Genomic DNA, 20,674 nt, shown 5'->3' with positions numbered 1-20,674 from the left:
GAGAGATGTGACTTCCAGTCTCCGTGACATTCCTGATCTCCCCACCTCCTCCTCTCTAGAAATAAATGGTGTGCTTGCCCCATGCCCAAACATCCTTTTTCAAGGGTCACATCCTTTCACTCCTGCTTAGAGGGCATTCAGGTGTGCCCTGGGAGTGGCACTATCAGGAAATACACACTATCAGGAAATGCCAGGTCAGTTACCTGAGCTCAGGTGTGATACAGGTGAGATAGCAAGAGGGCAGCTGAAGTCAGAGAAGAAAGCAGGTGCTGGGCCCCTGGGTGGGTGGGGGAGGGGCACCATGAGAAGCCTGGTCACTGAGCTTTCAGCGTGGCTGCCATACCCAGCCAGGCTGTGCCACGGTGCTGGGCCAGACTGAGGGGTGAGGATTTGTCCTCAGTGTGGTGAGAGATCTCTGAAGTTCTTAGGCTGAGGACCCATAATCTGATTTTTGTTTTGAAAGGATTCTCAGCTGAGCATCTGGGATAGACTAGAAGGGAAAAGGAGCGAGCGTGGGGTGGGAAGACCCATGGAGGCTGGATGGGGCCAGCAAGAGAGGAGGCTGGCTTGGCCCGGGCTGGGCAATGGCGTGGAGGGAAGAAGGCCTGAGGTGTATTTCAGAGGAACAGCCAGGAGGCCTCGCTGATGGACTAGAGCTGGGGGTAAGGGAGGGATTGAGAACGGCTGATGACATGCAGGTTGTATTGGGGGCAGCCCAGCCCAAGATGCAGACCCAGTTTTCCCAGGACCTTTCCCCCACCGTGGGCCTTGGACTTCACCCTGGGGTGAAAGGAAGCTTCCCCCACTCTCTGAGCTAGCTGAAGCCTCTGGCACGTATGAAAGATGCTTTGTGCTGGGGAGTCCCACCACCAGCCTCTCTCCCCAGGAGCCTCCAGGCATTAGGCGCTCTGGCTTCTGGGCCCAGGGGTTAGGAGGGGTGGCGGGGTAGTGATGGTGCAGGAAGAACACTGAGGCCCATTGAGAGGGAGCTCAGGGCCCCCCTTCTTAGGAGGTAAGGGTGCTGGTGGCAGATCTCCATGGTGTCCCTGGGCTGACCCCTCCACTGCTTGTTCAAGGTCACCCCAACTGGACCCAGCCCAAGGACAGAGCCCTGAGCCAGAGCTCTTCCCTGGTGAGAACTGAGCTAGCTCTTGGAGACGCCCCAGGCCCATAGGAACTGATGCCCCATTCATCCAGGGGCCGCCTGCTCCGAGCTGTGGGCCCTGAGAGCACCCCTCCCCCTTCACCTCCACGGCTGCAAGGACTGGTGTCCACCGTGGAGGCCCCAGGATGCCAGACAGCCCAGCCTCCAGACCACAGTGGGCCTGAGGGACTGGCATGGCCTGAAGGTGAAGTCTGTTCACTTGAATGCACCTTCAGAAAGCTTAGGAGGAAGCGAGGGCACTGCAAGGGGTGGGCACGGGGCTGGCAGCACTAGTCTCTGTCTACACTTCAGGGGAAGGGAGGGAGGGAGAAGGGCCACGCTTCTATTTCTCCCCAGGCTGGAGCCCAGGGGCTGGATTTCCCCTTAATGAGGACGAAGGGGCAGATCTCAGGGAGAATTTCCAAAGCTGCATTGCTAAAGGATATACTGTGTGACTCCTCAGCTCTGCCAGCCCCAGAGCGTCGTGGTTCCAAACACCAGCTTTGGGCTCAAACGCCTCTGGGTTTACACCTGGGTGCTTGTTGTCCAAAACTGTGCTTTTTCCATGATGGAGCTGGTGCGTGTTGCATGTCAGTCAGCACTGGAGGCCTCACTTCAACCTCTCCACAGCCTAGCCTGTGATCCAGGGCTAGCCTTATGCTGCATCTCTGCACCTCCCTGGTGACCTTCATCTGTTAAATTCCCCCAGGGCTGTTGAGAGTATCAGATGAAATGTTATCCATGAAGCACACAGCCAGCACTCAATACTTGATGGTGACTTGGTGAGTCCTAGTTCGGGGGGCTCAACACAAAAGGCTGAGCTGTCTCTCTCAGCTCCTTTCCAAGAGTGAGGTCTTACAGGCGGTCTGTGCATTTCAAGGTTTGCTGTTCAAAATGTAGCTGGCAGATCAGCAGCGAAGCTTCATCGGAGAGCTCGTTAGATATGCAGAGTCTTGGCTCCATGCCAGACCCACGAAGTTACAGTCTGCATTCTAATGAGATGCACAGGGTATTTGTATGTGTAGGAAAGCTGGAGAAGCACTGTTTTAAGGTCCAGTGGAGCCCTTCCTTAGACTGGCTGATTGTCTTCAGCACTTCCTGGGTGTTTGGTTACATTCAGGCCATTCACATAATATAAACCACTGGCCCTGTGTTGGTAAGTCAATTTCTGATCTAAAGTAGAGGTGCATGGGAGACAAGGCATCACACCTGTGAGGGCTGGTTCATCGATCTCAAATCCCTATACATACCTGAATTGCCTGCCTGTTTTCTGGGTCCCTGTTGGTTGGGGGTGTATGTCACGGCACAGCCCTCTTCCCCACCCATCACCAGCCTAACCAGAAGGGTGCTCAAGCCCCAGCCACACTTCGTCGTCAGTAAGTCGGAACACTCTCCCCTCCCTTCAAAGATGGGGTGAACTTTGGGGCCAAGGTGATTGCTAAGGTTTTTGTTTCAAAAGTCTCTCTGGAGATGGGAGATGGGAGAGACTAGCCTAGGAACCGTTCACTGGTGGTTTTGATGATAACATGGTATCTAGAGTCTACATGTACCGTCGTGTTGTACTGTTAGGAGGGGAAAAGGCTTGAGTCTCTTTTAAGGAGTCTCCAGCAAAAAGGTAAAGACAAAAAAATAATAAAATACAATAAACTGAGATTCTAAAGGAGTATCTTTTGCTCTTCTTTATAAAGCATTTATTGCAGACCTAAATTTCAAAACAAGCCAGAAGAGTGACTGGTAATTTGGTGCCTTCTCTGATTGGCAAGTTTTTTTACTCTCAGCTTCTTGTTTCTGATCTGAAAGATGAATTTACAACTTTAATAGTTGGTAATTGATGAAGATGGCTTAAGTAAGATCTCTGTAGTGGGCAGAGCTCTTCTCTCTAAATAGTAAGGCATGTTGCAGAAGGAGTTCACATGTGAGCCCAGTAGCCCAGGGATACTAATTGGCTACAGGAGAAAAGTTGCAGACAGCTTTCTGAGGAACTATGTGTACGTTTAGAACTTTTAACAAAATTAACAGTTGTAACTGAGAGATTTCTATTTAAGGATTATAGCTACTCTTTATTAAGTACTTATTTTTGTCAGACTGTGCAAAGGGTTTCATGTGCTTATATTCATCTCTTTCAATGACAACAACCACACTTTGCAGATGAAGGCTCATTGGCTAGAAAAGGTATGCCACCCACACCAGAGTGTTTGCATTTCTTTAGATTTTGTTTCAAGTTTCATATTATGGGCTTTTTAAATTATGTCAGTTAGAGGTTGATCAGTGTTGTCCTTTTGATAAAGTGTTCCGACAGTAAAGGTCTTCTCTAGATAACACTTTGTCCCTTTTCACTTAACCTACCCAACTTCAACAAGCCACCTAGTGTTCGATGCTGGAATTGCATGCATAGTACCCAGAAGGAATGACTTCTGCCAGCTGGCTTTGTAAACATCAATGTATAAAGGAACCATGTAGTGACAATCGTCACAGATAACTATTTTCCAAACCATGGTTCAACAGGGGACTAAAAATAAGAAAGAAATCCCACTTTATCTTTATTTTTCTATGTAACCCTGAAACCAGGAAGTTTTCATTTGGAGCACCAAATAGAACCTTAGGAAATGTCACTTGGTTTGACTTGTTCATTCATAAAACTGGGTTAGAGAGAAATTCTGAGCCTGCTTTGCTGTCCACAGTTTCTTGTGCTGTGCCTGACGGCTCTTCCAACATTGAGATGGTTTCCTGTGTATGGTAATGGATGTCCCTTTATTCAGAAAGGAATCAGACCTGGCTTTAGTCCCAGCAGTGTGTGACTTACGGCAAGTCGGAAAATACCTCTGAACTTCAGTTCCTTCTTCCTTGGTCATGGGGATTTTGAAAACTGAAGTTTTTGAAGAGCAGAAACCACGTCTTATTCATTCAGATCCCTCCCCCCGCCACGAGGACAGGTCGTAGCCCCTCTGTAAGCCTGAATTTCTCCACCTGTGAAATTACTGGACTTGATACTGTCTGGGTTTTCTCACACACAGTCTCAACATTTTGTCATCTAATAGCCATTAAGACCAAAAGAACAAGTGCCTAATGGTGAAATATCATGCAAAGGGAAAAAACATTTTAGAGGAATAGAGGTCTTCTAGGCCCACCTCAAATCCTACTGTGTTGGCAGAATGCGGCTGTCTCTGTATAAGGCCAGCTTTGTGTCCTCCCCCAACCCCCATTTCCTCTAGAAAGCGTAGAAAGCCCCCTTGTCTTGAATGCTTCCCCATGAAGAGCTCCTGCTGAAAGGCTGCACACACAGCCAAGGCTTTGACCTTCACCTTTGCCCTGACACAACTGGTAAAAGAGTTCTTATCCTCTCCTTTCTGGGGGTGGGGGAGCGGAATCTAGCTAGGGTGAGCAGAAATTCAATGAAACTATAAATAGAAACATGGCCTATAAATAATGCTGCCCCCAAATATCTGGAGGCACAAACGCTGCCCAGCAGTAGACAGTCACAAATCACGGTGGCCTGGAAGTGAGCAAGCCCTGTTCGTCTGCTTGATGTCTCTTGGGATACTTCAGACTTGTTGCTGGGGCCTCGTTTCTCTTTCTGGGCTCTAGAAATGCCCTCGTTGTTTGCTGCCCTGGTACCCGTCTTCTGCTAAATCTTTTTTTGTGACCAGGCGCATTCACTGAAGCAAAGTAACAGTGCCTGGAGTCAGACCTGGCTTTAGCTCCAGGACTATGTGACTTGGGGAAAGTCAGAAGATACCTCTGAGCTTCAGTTTCTTCAGATCTTCCCTGGGTTGGAAAGATCCCCAGAAGGGAACAGCTGCCCACTCCAGTATTCTGGCCTGGAGAATTCCATGGACTGTATAGAATTCTGTAGAATGTATAGAACTGCATAGAATGTCGCAAAGAATCGGACTCCACTGAGTGGCTTTCAATTTTGCTTTGTGAGTGTTTTTAACATAGATAAAAGAAAAAGAAACAAAGCCTACACTTCTCAAAAAAAGCAAAATGGAATGGACAAAGGAGGAAATAAGTAGAAAAAACACCAGACCAGAAATCCAGTGTTAATTCTCAACACAAGCCTGCCTCAACTTACTTATGTGACAAAGATTAAGTGACCAGCTCTTTGAGCCTCTTTAGATCTGTAAAGTAAGTTAGATTAGCTCAGTGCGTCTAAGCCTAAAAGGTACATGAGATTCACTTGTGTGTGTGGTGGGTGGGGAGGGGGCGGACGGGGAGGGTGTTTATTTAAAATGCAGACTTCTACCCCTCTCTCTAATTCAGAGGGTCTGGCTAAACCCCAGGAATCTGCATTTATAGTCAATACCCCTAATATCTCTGATTCAGGTAACCCAGGGACTCTCATTCTCTCAAAAGTAGTGCCAGGCCCTGTATCAGTAACCTACTGCTGCATAACAAATATAACTCCCCCAAATTTAGCAGCATAAAACAATAAACATTTATTATCTCACACAGTTTCTAAGGCCAGGGATTCAGAAATGGCTTAGGTGTATGGTTTTGACCTGGGCTCTCTCATGACGTTTTTAGTCAAGATGTCATCTGAAGGCTTGACTGGGGCCGGAGGATCCACTGGTAAGGTGGCTCACTTCACACTGCAGATTGGTGGCCTGCAGACTGGTGCTGGTTGTTGGCAGGAGGCCTCGGTCCCTTCCCAGGCTCACCTCTGCTTGAGTGTCCTTACGACTCAACGGCTGTCTTTTCACAGTGTGAGTGACCCCAGAGCAAGATCAAGAAGGAAGCCACAGTGCCTTTTCTAACCTAGTCTTGGGAGTCACACCATCATTTCCAAAGTGTCCTGTTGGCCCCACAGCTTGGCCCTATTCACTGTGGGAGGGGGCGATACAAGGCGTGAGGACCAGGAGGCCAGAGCCACCGGGGACCACCTTGAAGGCAGACTGCCACACGCTCCTTTGAGTCCTCAGTTCTGTGAGATGGTGTCAATGGTGGCAGCTCTTGTTTTTGGGTTAGGATTGGGGTAAAAATTGGAAGTAAGAAAAACAGCTGAGCTGCGGACTCTGGGGAATGTAAATTTTAAGTGCAGACGCTACAAATTCCACCCTGGAACCAGGCTGCCAGCCCAAGTCCTGCCGAGTCCCAGCCTGGCTGCTAACTTGCTCTGCGAAGTCAAGCAAGACATGGCCCTCTTTGTGCTCAGCCTAGACCTCAGAAAGTGAGGGAGCTGGGCACAGTGACCTCCAGGATCTCCTGGTTTTACCCCCCAGGATCCATTTGGATTGTGGTAGGTGCAGATACTGGTGAAAACACAGGTTTGAGCTTGTGCTATGCATGCCAGACAAGTGTGTCCCCTTCAGGGTTCAAACTTGAGGGAGAAGGGCTTCGGAAGGGTCTAAGGGGACTGTGTCTTCCCAGGGGTAATCTGTGGTCTGTGGCCATAAGAGTTCAGGAACGTGTGTTTCTGCAATGTATAATGTCAGTGGCTCTCCTCTGCTGTGTGGTCCATGTGATTGAGCCCCTGTTACCATTGTCTGTTCAAGTACCACATCTCATAACCTCCCAACACACTTATACACACACACACACACACACACACACATTCACACATACACTCTTTTTCTCTCACTCTGCCAGCCACATTGAACTCACCCTAGCTGGTTTCTTTTATCTCTGGCCCTTTGCTCACATTCTCCCATCCTCCTGGAACATTCTTTTCCCTACCCTTAACCTGGTGCATTCCTATCGCCTTTCAGGCCTGTCTCCCTCTTGTATGTCCCCATCATAACTGATTGCTCTGCGGCACAGTACCCACCCAGACCCTGTTCTCTGGGAGGGGAGGGGCCCCGTGCTGTGCATACTGTTCCCCATCACGTCCCAGCCCGCAGTCAACACACACATCGGGGAAAGCTGAATGATTAGGGAGTGAGTGAATGATACATCCTGACCATGTTTATGGGGTGGAGTAGGGTTGGGATGTACCACCTGGGGAAACATGCACAGAAAAGAAGGAACACAGCTAAAGAATTAAGAGGCCAGGAACTTTCAGACTGCCAAAGAGAGACCATGACACATCCAGTTCCAGCTCTGCCGTTTACTGGCTGTGTGACCTTGGGCAGGTCACTCAACTTTGCTGACCTTCAGTTTACCTACCTGTAAGATGGGACCCAGTTACCTAGATCATAGGTTGATGTGAAGATCAAATAAGAGAATAAATATAAAGTACCCAGCACAGTGCTTTGTACACACCAACTACTCAGTGAATGTGAGCTATTGTTTATATCATCCTCACCTCCATTGCAGGAGGTGATAGAATCCAGGAAGATATTGTAGGAGGTTGCTGTAGAGAGTTGATTGTCTGGGCTCAGTTCTACCAACAGAGCCAGAGCTCAAGAAAAGCCGGCTTTGGGAACAGTGTCCACTCCAGAATGCCAGACAAGAACCCCTCTGGCTGGCACAGCCAGGCTTGTGGTTATGGGGCAATTATCCAATGGACCTCCACATCCTGGGGATTTTCCTCTACTTTAGAGCATTGACAGTGAACCAGGCCTTTCAGCACTGCCCGCTGAACCAGGACTGCCCTGGCCTGCCCCACAGCCTCCTCATCTGGCTGGGCCTTTCTGCTCTGTCTCTTCAAGCCCCAGAGGCCCTGGATCCCTGACTGCCTGCTCCCCCCTAAACCCTCCGTCCCTGCTGTGGGCCATGCCACAGGGAGAGCTTGCCGGGAAGCACTGCCCAGCGTCCCACCGTCCCCTTTCCTGAGGGCAGCCTCCCCTGGCAGGGAGGAGCTGCGACTGCCAGGGCTGAATAGGGCCCTTTATTCCTGGGCTCCCAGAGGGAGGGTGCTGAGCCATGCCCACCACGCCCGCCGCACCCACACCCACACGGAGTGGGGGACCGCCTGGCCCTGATGCGGGGCTCTGAGCTAACCACACTCTCTGGCCCCACTCTGTCTGGATCCTGGAGGGTGAGTCTGTCCCTGCTGTGGCCCCGGTCTGGTCCAGCAGGCCCCAGTGTGTGTGGGGTGAGCTATGTATACTAGTGTGTGTGTGTGTGTGTGTGTGGGTAAAAATAAGAGACAGTCTGGAGCAAAGGTGTGTCAACACACACACTCACACTTATGCAGCAGCAAATGTCAACCAAGGGCCACTGCCTGCCTGTCCTTCTGCTGGGCCTTAAGGAGACCCCATATAGGATCTCACTAAGAGAGGCAAGTAGAGAGGCAAGATCACTACAAATCTCAGTGAAATCTAGGAGAGAATCAATCAAGCCCTGGGAGAGGGAGGCAGAGTGGTCTGCCAAGGCCTCGAAATGAGGTGACCCAAAGGATAGAAGGCGTTCGCCATGCAAAGGGCAGCAGGAATTGTCCCAGGAGAGGGAATGGCAGGCATTCAGGCCCGAGGTGAGAAGGCTCTGGATGTGTTTGTGGTGCTAATTAAATCCCCACATGCCTGGTGCTGGCCTGGGGAGGTGAGATGGAGAGAGAGGCATGAGTCAGATCCTGCCCGTTGCAGTGAGGAGTTTAGATTTTATTCTCAGTGTGCTGGGAAGCCACATGCAGGGTCTTAGTTCCCCGACCAGGGATTGAGCCCCACTTTTGGCAGTGTTAAGGGTGGTGTCCTAACCACTGGAGCACCAGGGAAATCCCAGGAAAGATTTCATTTAAAAAAATATTTGGGCTTCTGGGTGGAAAAAAGGACTAGGAGCAGGGGTGGGATGGGGGTGGAATTGGAAATCAGGCAGACTTAAGATTAGGGACCATTGGCCAAGCGTCACGCTCATCCTCGTCCTTCTCTGTAACAGCAGGTGTCTCATATCGCTTCTCGCGTATGCCCAGCACCATGCACTGTGTTTGCCCCAAGTGCTGTTTCCAATCCACATCCCAGCCCTGTGATCCCACTTGCCAAATGAGAACCCCGATGTTCAGGCAGCTGAAGGTGCCTGGGACACAGACATTTTAAAGACCTTGGGCCTCTCAGCTCTACAACCCACACCCTGATCCTGCTGCTGGCAGTTCAACAGTCCTAGATTTTTAGTTTCTCTTAATGTTTCCACTAGACCAAGAATAGAAAAATACAGCTGAAAGGTGAAACCAGACTAGTGTGACCGTGCGTGGCTGGGAAGGCCAGTGCCCTCGGCCTTTGCCACCTGTCCCACCATTGGAGTTAAGTATTACATGGTTTACCGAGTACCTGCCAGGGTGCGTTCAGCCCTGTCCAAGCTCAGCTCTGAATGAGGCCATAGCCTGCGCTCTGAGGAACCTCAGTGGTACCCAAGTGACATTTGTCCTCAATGTGGCCACTTTAAATGCTATTATATTTAGTACAAAACCTCTTCCTTCCCTGAGGCTCAGGGCCACCTTGCAATGTTCCCTCTCCTCCCAGAGTCAAGCTGGGGCAGCCCACATTCTCTGCCAATCCATGGCGCCATTGGGACAAACATCCTTCTCTGAGCTGATATCTGTCGGAAATCCTGAGATGCTGGCTACCTTACAGGCAATTCATAAGACCTGGGCTTCTCTAAACTAAGTTCTTACAGGGACTTCCCTGGCAGTCCAGTGGTTAAAACTCCGAGCTCCCAATGCAGGGAGCCTGAACCCGCATGCCACCAGCTAAAGATCCCATATGCCACAATTAAGACCTGGCGCTGTCAAATAAATAAATAAAATAAGACCTTATAGCTCATGAAATATCTCCAGCCTATGTCAGGGCTAAAGACTACCCTGGGTATTCTCCAACTCAAGGGAGAACAAGTCAGCAAATTCAAAGGCTTTGTTTCTATCTCCACTGTTCTTCCCATAGCTAAGCTTGTAGGTAATTTATTCCTTGTCTAATTAACGCCAATTAACAAATCAAACATATTCACATTTCACACTTCCCTCATATCAGGGATCTACATTCACTGTGCATTTAAATTTGTTGCAGCTTGAATTAAATGATAAAGCATGTATTTTAAAATAAAATTAAATATCACTAAAATCAATAAATGTGTTAGTGTCCCCTCTCTGCAACAGATATGACCCACCCTGTTAGTCCAGAGGTCTAACATCCATGCCAGCCCCAAAGTACCAAAAAACGCCCACTTGAAATCTGTTCCTGTGCCATGAAGTTCTTCTCCATTTCTTGGCCTAGGTTCTGGTTACATTGGGGGGCTCAGTTTGTGAAATTCATTGCGTTTTATACATGCATATGCACTTTGCTGTATGTATATTATGTGTGCCTACTAAGTCGCTTCAGTCGTGTCCAACTCCTTGCAACCCTTACATTTCCCTTCCCAAAAAGCGCTTTCTTATAGAAAATAAAGAAGAAAGTGTTCTGGTCCATAACTCTATAAAACTATTCAAAAAACCTTCAATTCCATTTGGTTCAGTAAAGTCAGGTTAAAACCTCTGATCCTCCAGGACTTGGGGCTTGCTTTCTGACAGACACCCAGAAACCACCCCCCGCCCCCAGCCCCACTGAGGGTGGAGGAGTGATTTTGTTCCCTTCAGCCTGGACTGCACTGGGAGTGGGCGCCTCCACGCCAGAACTTGGGAGATGGCTGTTCCCTCCTCGGCGTGCCGGTTCTTACTGTAAGTGTGCTGCGGCTGCAGGAGGGTTAAGGTTTTTCTTGGTGACAAAACCCCAGTGGAGTTTGTAACTCTGTTTCCCTGAGTGTGTGGAACCGGGGGCGGAGAGTGCTGAGGGGCAGCCGCACCTGTGTGAGTCATGCCAGAGTGCCCAAGGCGGGTGGATGGAGTGAGTAATCCTGCCCCCATTGTGTCACGCTCTGCTCTTTGAATCGGGTGGATGGAGGAAGAGGAGAAACAGGAGCCATGGGGGAAACGCGGTGTGTTTAGGGGGCAGGGTTTGAATCAGGAAAGGTTCTACAGGCTGAAGGGAGTTAGCGTTCGGCCTTGGGTGGGGAAACCAGGTGGAAGGGTGTACAAGGAACGCTGCAGCGCCGGACCCCACGTGCCCAGCGAGGAGGTGGGCGGGCCAGGTGGTGCCCCCAGCCCCGCCCCGCCCCACCCCACACCTACTTGACCTGGACTTGTGGGCTCCTAAGAGATCCCATTCGTTCAACATTTATTATGGGCTGGGCTCCACGTTAAATGCTTTAATACACTTGTTCATTGGCTCCTCATGATAATCCTTTGAGTTAGACATTACTGTGCCCTTTTGCAGTTTGAGGAGACTGAGATTCAATTAGGTTATGACTTGTCTCATATCACACAGTGTGAGCTAGATGTATTGAAATGATGTAAAGAACTAGATGTATTGGGTTGGCCAAAAATTCATGGAGGTTTTTTCATAAGATGTTACAGAAAAACTGACATGAACTTTTGGACCCACCTAAAAAAGGAGCCTCCTGGTGACAAGACTAGACCCATCTCCATCTGGTTTAAGAAAAAAGTGGAAGTTTATTGACTCACCTAACTGAAAACCTCAGGGGTAATGGCTTCAGGCATGGCTGGGTCTCTCTAGCTCTCAGCTTTGCTTTCTTCTCTGGTGACTTCATTCTCAGGCTTTCCCCAAATGGTGATGGGGAAGTGCAAAGATGCTTCCTAGCGATTTGGGACTTACAGTTGATGAGTTAGCAGCCCCTGTAGAAGGAGCACTTCTCTTTCTGGTGGTTCTACCAAAGTCCCATTCTGATTCTCACTCGACCAACTTGGGTCACATGCCCATCCGTGGCTGGACTATACTAATTGGTAACTCCAGGAGTTTAGGGTAGGATGAGCCTTCCTAAAATCACACAGACTGAGAATGAAGGAGAAGTTATTCCCCCAAAGAAAACAGGCACAAATTCTGACAGCCAAAACCCACAAATGCTTACCATGCTAGACTTTAAGCCAAGGTGGGATCTTGGCATGGATTTAGAAGAAAAAGATTCGTGGGAGCCAGAACTCAGGGCATGGAGTCAGGATTCCCTGGGCTGTGGACCTTCCTCAGTGGGACCAGGTCCTTGCAGAACTTGTGTGTGCTTACTGCTTCCGGCCTCAGCATCTGGGCTTCCCCCCAGCCTTCCCCCAGCCCACAGGGCCTTTTGTCTCTACTGGTCTGGGTCAAGGGCAAGCAAGGCCAGGTGTAGCATGTAAGAAGCAGGCTTGGGGGCAGAGTGCAGACTGAGCCAGGCAGAAGGCCGCAGAGAGTGGGGCTGTCGTCTCGGCCACATCAGAGGCTGAGAGCAGGTGTGAGCCGGTGGCCAGCTGTCCCCAGACTGCAGCAGGTCAGAGACAGCATACAGGCTTCAGGGGCAGCTCTGGAGAGACAAGCAGGGGCCTGCCTTTCCGCTGCAGTCAGCAAACAGCTGAGCATCGAGGGCAGGATCAGCTTGCAGAAACCTGGGGAGCCGGCAAAGGCTGACCTTGTTTCTCCATTCTCTTCCCCTCCACGTGTTGTGTTCCCTTCCTTCAGAGCCTCTGTGTTCTCTCCCCTAACCAGACCCTGTTGTCCAGTGAAAAGCTGATGCCTCTTTGTACTCAGGTCTGAATGATTAATGAAGTCCCAGGCTGATTCTCCCTGGAGCAGTCTGGGTCCCTGCCCGCTGGGGTTACTCCTGGAGTTGGGGGTTAGTAGTATTAGCCCCTTTGAAATTGAAGGCATGAAAATGAAGGAAGGGTGTTTTTTGTTGTTTTTCGTGGTGAAGGAAGAGCCCTGAGCAGGTTCAGGCATTAGGTTCTCTTGGTCCTCCTCCGCCCAAGGCTTTTTATTTAAGAGCGTCTGTCTTCATCAGTCTGTCAGCACCGCAGCCGTGCAAGGCACCCAGGCTGGGCTGTCGGACACAGGGTTCGTTTTCTGGCCTGACCCACTTCACCCAAGGACCCACGCCAGGTCGTGAGCCTGCAGAGAGCTGGGGGAGTAGAAGATTAATTATTCCCTTTTCCTCTCCATAGGCATTGCCTGTGCCTCGTCACCCTGTCTTATTTGTTCAGGCTGTTATCACAAAATACCACAGCCTGGGTGGCTTGTAAACAACAGAAATTGATTTCTCATAGTTCTAGAGGCCGGAAGTCTGAGATCAGGGTTCCAGCATGGTCAGGTGAGGGCCCTCTTCCAGGCTGCAGACTTCTCTCTGCATCTCACATGTCAGAAGGGCTAGCTCTGCAGGGCCCTCTTTGTAAGGGCACTAATCCTGTTCATGAACGCTCCACCCTCATGACCTCGTCACCTCCCACAGGCCCTACCTCCTAATTACCATCACGGTGGGCATTAGGGTTTCAACATGAATTTTGAGGGGCACAAACGTTCATACATGGCATTTTGGTTAGGGTGGGGAGTCCCTCTAGTAACCCTCACATCTTCTTTCCTCTAATTGCTTTGGGAGATTTGTCGCTTCTCCCCAGGGTACCACACCAGCCCACAGAGCCAGAGAGGACCCCTGTCCCCCATTCACTTAGCTTGCAGATACTAGCAGTTTGTCTCTCCCATTTTAGGTTCCAGAGACCCTTGACCCCCTCTCTCCAGACACTGCCCCATCCCTCCTAAGGGTATCAGGCAACACCCACATTCATTACACCCAGCTCCATGCCAAGTATTGCCAGGGCTAAAGGGAGTAGAGAAAGTCATGCCTGACCTCAGGATGATTACAATCCAAGTAGGGATCAAGACTCTCTAAAGTGTCTGGTCAGCCCTGTGGACTCTCCCATAAGCCTTGTAAGTGGGTTGAAGAGTAGCTCTCAAAAGATATGTCCACTTCCTAACCCCTGGAACCTGTGAACATGACCTTAGTTGGGAAATGGGTCTTTGCAGACCCATTAATTAAATAGAGGATCCTGACATGAGGTCATCCTGAATTTAAGATGGGCACTAAATCCTAAAGGAGATAAGTCCTGGGTGTTCATTGGAAGGACTGATGTTGAAGCTGAAACTCCAATACTTTGGCCACCTCATGCGAAGAGTTGACTCATTGGAAAAGACCCTAATGCTGGGAAGGATTGGGGGCGGGAGGAGAAGGGGACGACAGAGAATGAGATGGCTGCATGGCATCACCGACTCGATGGACATGGGTTTGGGTAGACTCCAGGAGTTGGTGATGGACAGGGAGGTCTGGCGTGCTGCGATTCATGGGGTCGCAAAGAGTCGGGCACAACTGAGCAACTGAACTGAACTGAACTGAAACCAAAAGACAGGTGTCCTTACAAGAGAAAGGCAGAGGGAGGTTTGAGACATAGGCTGAGGCACAGACTGGAGTGATGCTGCTGCAAACCAAGGAACACCTAGGGCCCCAGAAGCTGGGAGAGTCGAAGAAGGATTGTTCTCTAGAGCCTTCAAGGGGAGCGCAGCCCTGCTGACACTTTGATTTCAGACTTCTGGCCTCAGAACTGGGATAGAACACATTTCTGTTGTTTGTGGTCATTTGCTTTGGCAGCCCTGGGAGCCTGAGTCACTCTCCTTTCCTTTTTGTCCTCAGATCCAATTAGACAGGCAGGAGTGATGTTCATGGAAAACGAGGACTCTGTGTCCTGTGGTCTGTGAACCTTGGGGCCTCCTGTGGTCTCCCTCTAATTTAAGCAAGTCCCTCTGATGCCCCAGTTCTCTGGGTTGCACTGAAGAGAGAGGGTTGGGAGCACCTGTGTCCTCGGAGGGCAGGGTGGCTGCGGGGAGCTGGCCTGTGCATCAGGGACCCCTGGGAAGGTGAGGGGGTCCCCTGAGGATGGTAGTTCCCTCGCAAATTCCCCATGACAGCAGGAGGGGAGGGCAAGAGTGGGGTGACTGCCAGTGGTCCAGGAGGCTGGTAAAGGAGGGCGAGGCAGGCATTCAAGGAAGGCTTCCTGGAGAAGGCCTTAGATGATAGAAATTGAGCCTTATATGGGGAGGGATTTGGGTCAGCAGGCCCAATGACACTTAGAAGAAAACCGGACTCCTTTCTGTGGCTTGTAAGACTCCTCATGGCCTCTTTTCCATCTTCCATCTTTGCTCTGTGTCTGTCTCTGTCTGAGCCCTCTTGCCCTGGAGCTTTGTGTGGCTGGCTCTTCTCCTCCTCAGTCTCCATGGAAATCAGAGACTATATCCCTTCCATACACATCCCCTCCCCTCCTAGAAGCTAAACACCTTGAGAGCAGGGCCTCCCCCATCTGTTATCAGTGGAGCAGGCCCTCCATCAAGACAGTGATGGATGGATGGATGATTGGAAGGAGGGATGGGTAGATGGATGGCATTTCAGATGACAAAAATAGCAAGGAAGAGGGAGTTATATGAGGATATGTTCGTGCATGCGTATATGCTGTGGATTTTGAAGAGGAGAGGCTGCCAAGAATAGATCAGCCTGGACAGACCACACGAGGCCAGCCCTCTCCTATTTCCCCTGTAGCCAGTACCCTCTCATTACCCCCGTGCAGTGGGTACTTGCCCATTTGTCAGAACACGTGCCTGGTTCATGGAGTTTTCCCGCAGGCTCCGCATGGCTGGGGTGGGGGATCCCCCACAATGGGTACCATGTCTGGTGTTTCTGCTCTTCCTATGTGCCTGAACCCCCAACTCCTGCTCAAGGAATCCCTGTAGTCACCACACTTCACAAGGAGGAACTTGGGGTTAACAGCTCTCAGAAGTTTCTGTCCTTTCTTTAACCACTTCTCCCGACCAGTGAGAAGGAGCCATGTCCTCATCTCTCTCCTTGAAATAATTAATTCTTTAAAAGCAAATGCCAACTACCAAGACCCCTCACGTGCCACTAAGATGCTTCATTAAGTGCCTGGTATCCTGTGTGGGAGGGAGAAACACTCTGCCACCTAAATGCAGGGACCTCCTGAGTCAATGCCCACCTGTGTGTCCCTGCCCAGAGTGGACACTCATGGTGAGAAGGTCAGGCCAGATTGCAGGGGGGTGGGGGGTCAGGCAGAGCCAGCCTCCCCCATGTGATGCCCTCCTGCTTATGAGGGTGAGCATCCCCCTGTTCCCACTGGGCTGGCACCTGCTCAGCCAGGCTGGGGATGGGGGTGGGGCATTAAGGGCTCTTTAAAGGACAGGGAGGTTTGCCATTTCGGGGAGCTCTTCCTCCCCAAGTCCACCAGGGTCACCTCTCCTTCCCTGCCTCGTTGGTCTGTTGGTCCTTTTGCTCATTCCCTTGCTCACTCTTACCCACTCACTCATTCACTTGTGTCTGGTCAGCAGAGACTCCTGTAGCGCAGGGCATCCTCCACAATCGGTGCTTGTTTCATTGCTTGCTTCATTCCCACTCAGCCCCCAAGGCAGCTGCTCCCCAGATCGCCAGCCCAGCACCTGGCGTGGAGGAGATGTGAATCACATTCCCATCACACACGCGAGAACATCCTTAGTGGCTCTCACTGCCTTACATGATCTGAGCCCAAGGAATTCTTTGGAGATTTGTTGCCTTCTCTCTCGCTCTCACTATCTTAGCTCCAAAACCCCAGGTTGAAATCCCAACTCAGCCACTTAATAGCTGTGTGACTTAGGACACGTTCTTCAATCTCTCTGAGCCACCATTGCCTCCTGGGCAGAGTGGGGATAGAAAAAGCAGTTGCTTTAATAAAGTCGTGGTACAGGGACTCCCCTGGTGGTCCAGTGGTTCAGACTTCATCTTTCAATGCAGCAGGTATGGGTTCGATCCCTGGTCAGGCAGCTAAGATCCCATATTCCTCACAGTCAAAAAAAAAAAAAACAAAAAAAAACCCCAACATAAAACAGAAGCAATATTGTAACAGATTCAATAAAGACTTAAAAAAAAAAACTTACAAGAAAAATTTAAAAATAAATTAAAGTGGTGAGGATTAGGTCAAAGAACCCAATGGGAAACTGTTAGCCTGTGCCTGGCAGGAGTAACCACCTAGCTCCTATTATCCCTCACTCCTCCTCTGACCCCTCAACGACTGCACCCCAACATGCATCTTAGGACTGTGAAGGGAGCAGCCACCAAGACCCGGCCCTTCAGTCTCCAGATGAGAATGCACAGGCCCTGGTGTGGAGGGGCCTGTGCACACAGCCAGCCTGCCGCTCGGGCACGACTTGAGCCCAGGACTCCAGCTGAGTGCCCCTCAACCTCTCAGCCCAGCCCAGAGTGGCAGGAAGAGGGGCCTCCGCTCACAGGCTCAGGCCCTATTGGGCTCAACAGGTCTCTTCTCTGCTTTCAGGAATGAGTTAATCCTGAGGTCTGTCTCAGGTCCTGAGTGTAATCTTCCTTACGATGCTTATCATATTTCTGGGGCTGCATCTGCCTGGCTTTGAAGGCTCTGGCAGGGGCCTCTCCTGGCCTTGCCGTAAACGGGCTGAATTACATTTACAAGAGGCCTTTAATGCCCCGTGAACCCGACTTCCTTAATGGGGATGTTCCTCCTCCTCCTTTCTCTTTCTCTCCCTTTTAATATGGTCACCGGTTTGGCCTTCCAAGTGTGGTTTGGATTCCTAACAGAGAAGTCAAGACCGTAGAGTCCCTTCCAGATCTGCCCTCCCTCCCCCTCCCCTCCCCGACTCCTGGCAGCCTGTGCCAAGGCCCCAAGAAAAGAAGACAGTGCTCCAGTCAGGATTTCAGTGAGAAGGAGGGAAGCCCTGTTGGGAGTCCAAAAACTCAACTGGGAAATAGCTTGTACAGAAATTCTCCTCTGACTTTATACCTGAGCAACAGACCCACAAGCTTTGGGAGGGAGATGGGAGGTGTCCAGCCTGGAGGCATGACTGCAGAGGGTGGGCTTGAGGGGCAAGGTAGGGTGAGGAGCCCTCCCAGCCCCCTCCCTGTTTCGGCTACCCCAGCCCTCTCTTCTAAATTTCTGCATGTCTGGAGGCCTTAACTGTCCCTTAACTATTAATTTTTTTTTTTGCTAGTTCTGTCTCAGCAACTGGATCAGGTCCTATCTGATGTATCTATGTCTATATCTATATCTGTATCTGTATATCTCAGGAATACCAAACCCAGTCATAGGCTTGGCCAGCCCTGAGATGGAGGTCCAGAAGAGGGACCTAGTTTGTCTCCCCATCTCTCTGCTCTTTTTTGTCCTGCGATAGGATGAGAAAGAGCAGGAGTGCTAGTTTTGGAGAGTGGATCAGTTACTTTTTCCCCCTTTGAAAGAAGCACAGGACAGAGCCAGGTCTGGGGGCCAGCCCGCCCCCAACTCCGGTCCCTGCCCCTCCAGGTGCTCTACCTCGCCGCAAGTGCTCCAGGTTCTTGTGGGATACTGTTGGGCTGCTGGTGTCACTGAGCCTGGGTGGCCTCCAGCTCCTGACAGCTAACCGGCTCGGGTAGAAGGCCCAGAACCCTGCCCAGGGCCGCCTGTCATTTCATAGGTCTGGAGAGCGGGTCTCCTCCCACCGCACGTTTATCTCACACGTCATCCCCTCTGGCTGCACACGTGTACTTCCTATGGCCCTCAGGCAATAGATCGACAGGCAGCTAAAAAAAGGGGAGGAGACAAAGAGGCCAGGAATACCAACTCTGTGACATCTTCTCCCGAGGAAAGACGGTCACCTCTCATGTCTTGATAAATCACATTTTATCTCCTTTCAAAAGGAGCACATGGAGGAGCCCATTCATCTTGATGACACGGTCCAGTCTGCACAGTGTCACCTCTCTGCGCGGGACGCGGCCCCTCTACCAGGCTTCCATGAGAAAGGGAGGAAGGGGAGCTTGAGGGAGCATCTGAGAGAGGGAGGGAGGTGCTTGGATCAACAAGTGCCTATTGGACGCCTGCTGTATGCAGAGGCTTGTGCTCAGTGCAGGTGTGGTGAAAGAGGAGGAAGCAGCCGCTGCAGGGCCTCCAGTTGACACTGAGCGTGGAGGGGTGAGGGACACAAATGAGCAAGAAGTCACACGCGATTTAATGAGTTAGGTACTCGGCAGTCTGGCTGGAAAAGGGCTGGTGACCAGTACCTGTGGTGACAGGGAAGTCAGGGAGCACTGTAGCAGCTGCTTCCAGGGCCCCCAGGGCCCCTTTCCATCCCACTCTGCCTGCCAGAGTCTGCTCATGCAGACAACTGGGAGCTTTGTCGTAGCCATGGGAACATCCTCAGCCAGGAGCGCCTGTGAAGCAGTGCTCTCAGAAGCTCAGACAAGCAGGGCGTTGGCGGTGAACACCCCAGTCTCCTCGCCCTCGTCGAGGATACCTCTGTAGTGCGTTCTACACACGCCTCGAGTTCCTCAACAGACCTGAGCTGCCGCCATCGGGTGATTAACTGGCAGGGTGACACTTCCTTGCCTGACCTGCCTTAATTCCCAAGATCAATTCCCAAACAACTTGCACTCACTTCCTCATTTCTGGGTCCACTTCTGGGGAGACAACCTAGACCAACACAAGGCTCATGCTTGGTGACTCAGTGGTAAAGAATCTGCCTACCAAGCAGGAGGTGTGGGTTCGATCCCTGGGTCGAGAAGATTCCCCTGGAGGAGGAAATGACAACTACTGCAGTGTTCTTGCTTGGGAAGTCCCATGGACAGAGGAGCCTGGTGGGCTGCAGTCCATGAGGTCGCACAAGAGTCAGACCCAACTTAGTGACCAAAGGATAACAGTAGAGGAAGCTTAAGTATCTTAACCTGCAGTCTATTTATTTGTTCACTCAATGGGAATCATCTCATTTAGGACTCCTAAATGAGATGCAAGTGATTAAAACGCATCTCCAACAAGTTTCAATGTTAAAAAATTGTATTATTTTATATAAGGGAAAAGTCCCAGGTAGACCCTGGGTTCAGGAACAGCTATATCCAGCGGCTCAAATGATGTCAAATGGGTCTGCCCTTCACCATCTCTTGGCTCTGCTTTTCAGTCATTCGGGAAACATTTGCTGAAGGAATTCTCTGGTGGTCCAGTGGCTGGGACTCCACGCTTTCACTGCTGAGGGCACAGGTTCAATCCTTGGTTGGAGAACAAAGACCCCATAAGACACATGGTACAGCCGAGAAAAAGAGGAAAGAAAAGGAAAAATTATTGAGCACCAGCTCTGTCCCAGGCTCAGATCCTTTCTCTTGCTTTGTTTCCATCTCTGGCAAGGATAGAGATGGTCACTAGGAGCTCCAGGCCTTCATCCTGCCAGCTTAGCAAGCGTGGGAGCAAACACTGGGAGGAAGAGGGCACCAGCAGAGGTCTCAGGGCCGACCCTCGTTGGTCCAGATCCTGTCCTCTTGCCCGTCTCTGAGCCAATCACTGTGACTCTGGGTAGCTAGACTGGGTCACATGCCTACCATTGCTGACGGGGCTGTTGTCAGCTCCACTTGAACCACACGGTTAGAAATGGAGGAAGGAGGCTCTCCAGAGGGGCACTGGGTGGTCTTGGGACAACAGATGCCTGTTAAAGCCATGAGGTGAGCCCCTCACCACATGCTGGGCTCTTCGGGCCCTAAGATGAGTCAGACAGGCCCTTGGTAGAGGGGGCTCACGAATGTCAGCAGTACACGGCAGAATGTGGTGTGTGTCTTAGGACTAGACAAAATGTGTAGGTGTTCTGGAAAAAGGGTAATTACTCTCAGCTCGGCAATCAAGGAAGTCTTCTAAAAAGGAGGCACTGACCTGGACATTGACGGCCACTACGCATCAGACCCAGGAGTTCAGATTCTAAGTGTAACCAGTAGAGAAGGTTTGGGAGCTGGCATTTCCCAGAAGCCCTTGCCCATACTTGTAGAGGGATCTACCAGCCCAGCTGAGGGGTCCATTGGGCT

The 20,674-nt window shown here is 50.8% G+C and overlaps 1 protein-coding gene across 6 annotated transcripts in view; it reads left to right on the top strand.

Moving 5' to 3' along the window:
• SH3PXD2A (SH3 and PX domains 2A) overlaps positions 1-20,674 on the top strand; it is a 249,288-nt gene that overhangs the window by 104,721 nt on the left and 123,893 nt on the right. The window lies entirely within an intron of this gene.

Source organism: Bos taurus, chromosome 26, assembly GCF_002263795.3.
Source record: "Bos taurus isolate L1 Dominette 01449 registration number 42190680 breed Hereford chromosome 26, ARS-UCD2.0, whole genome shotgun sequence".
In the NCBI taxonomy this organism is placed as follows: Eukaryota; Metazoa; Chordata; class Mammalia; order Artiodactyla; family Bovidae; genus Bos; species Bos taurus.
Note: the sequence above shows the minus strand (reverse complement) of the source record. Positions and strands in the feature narration are given on the sequence as shown.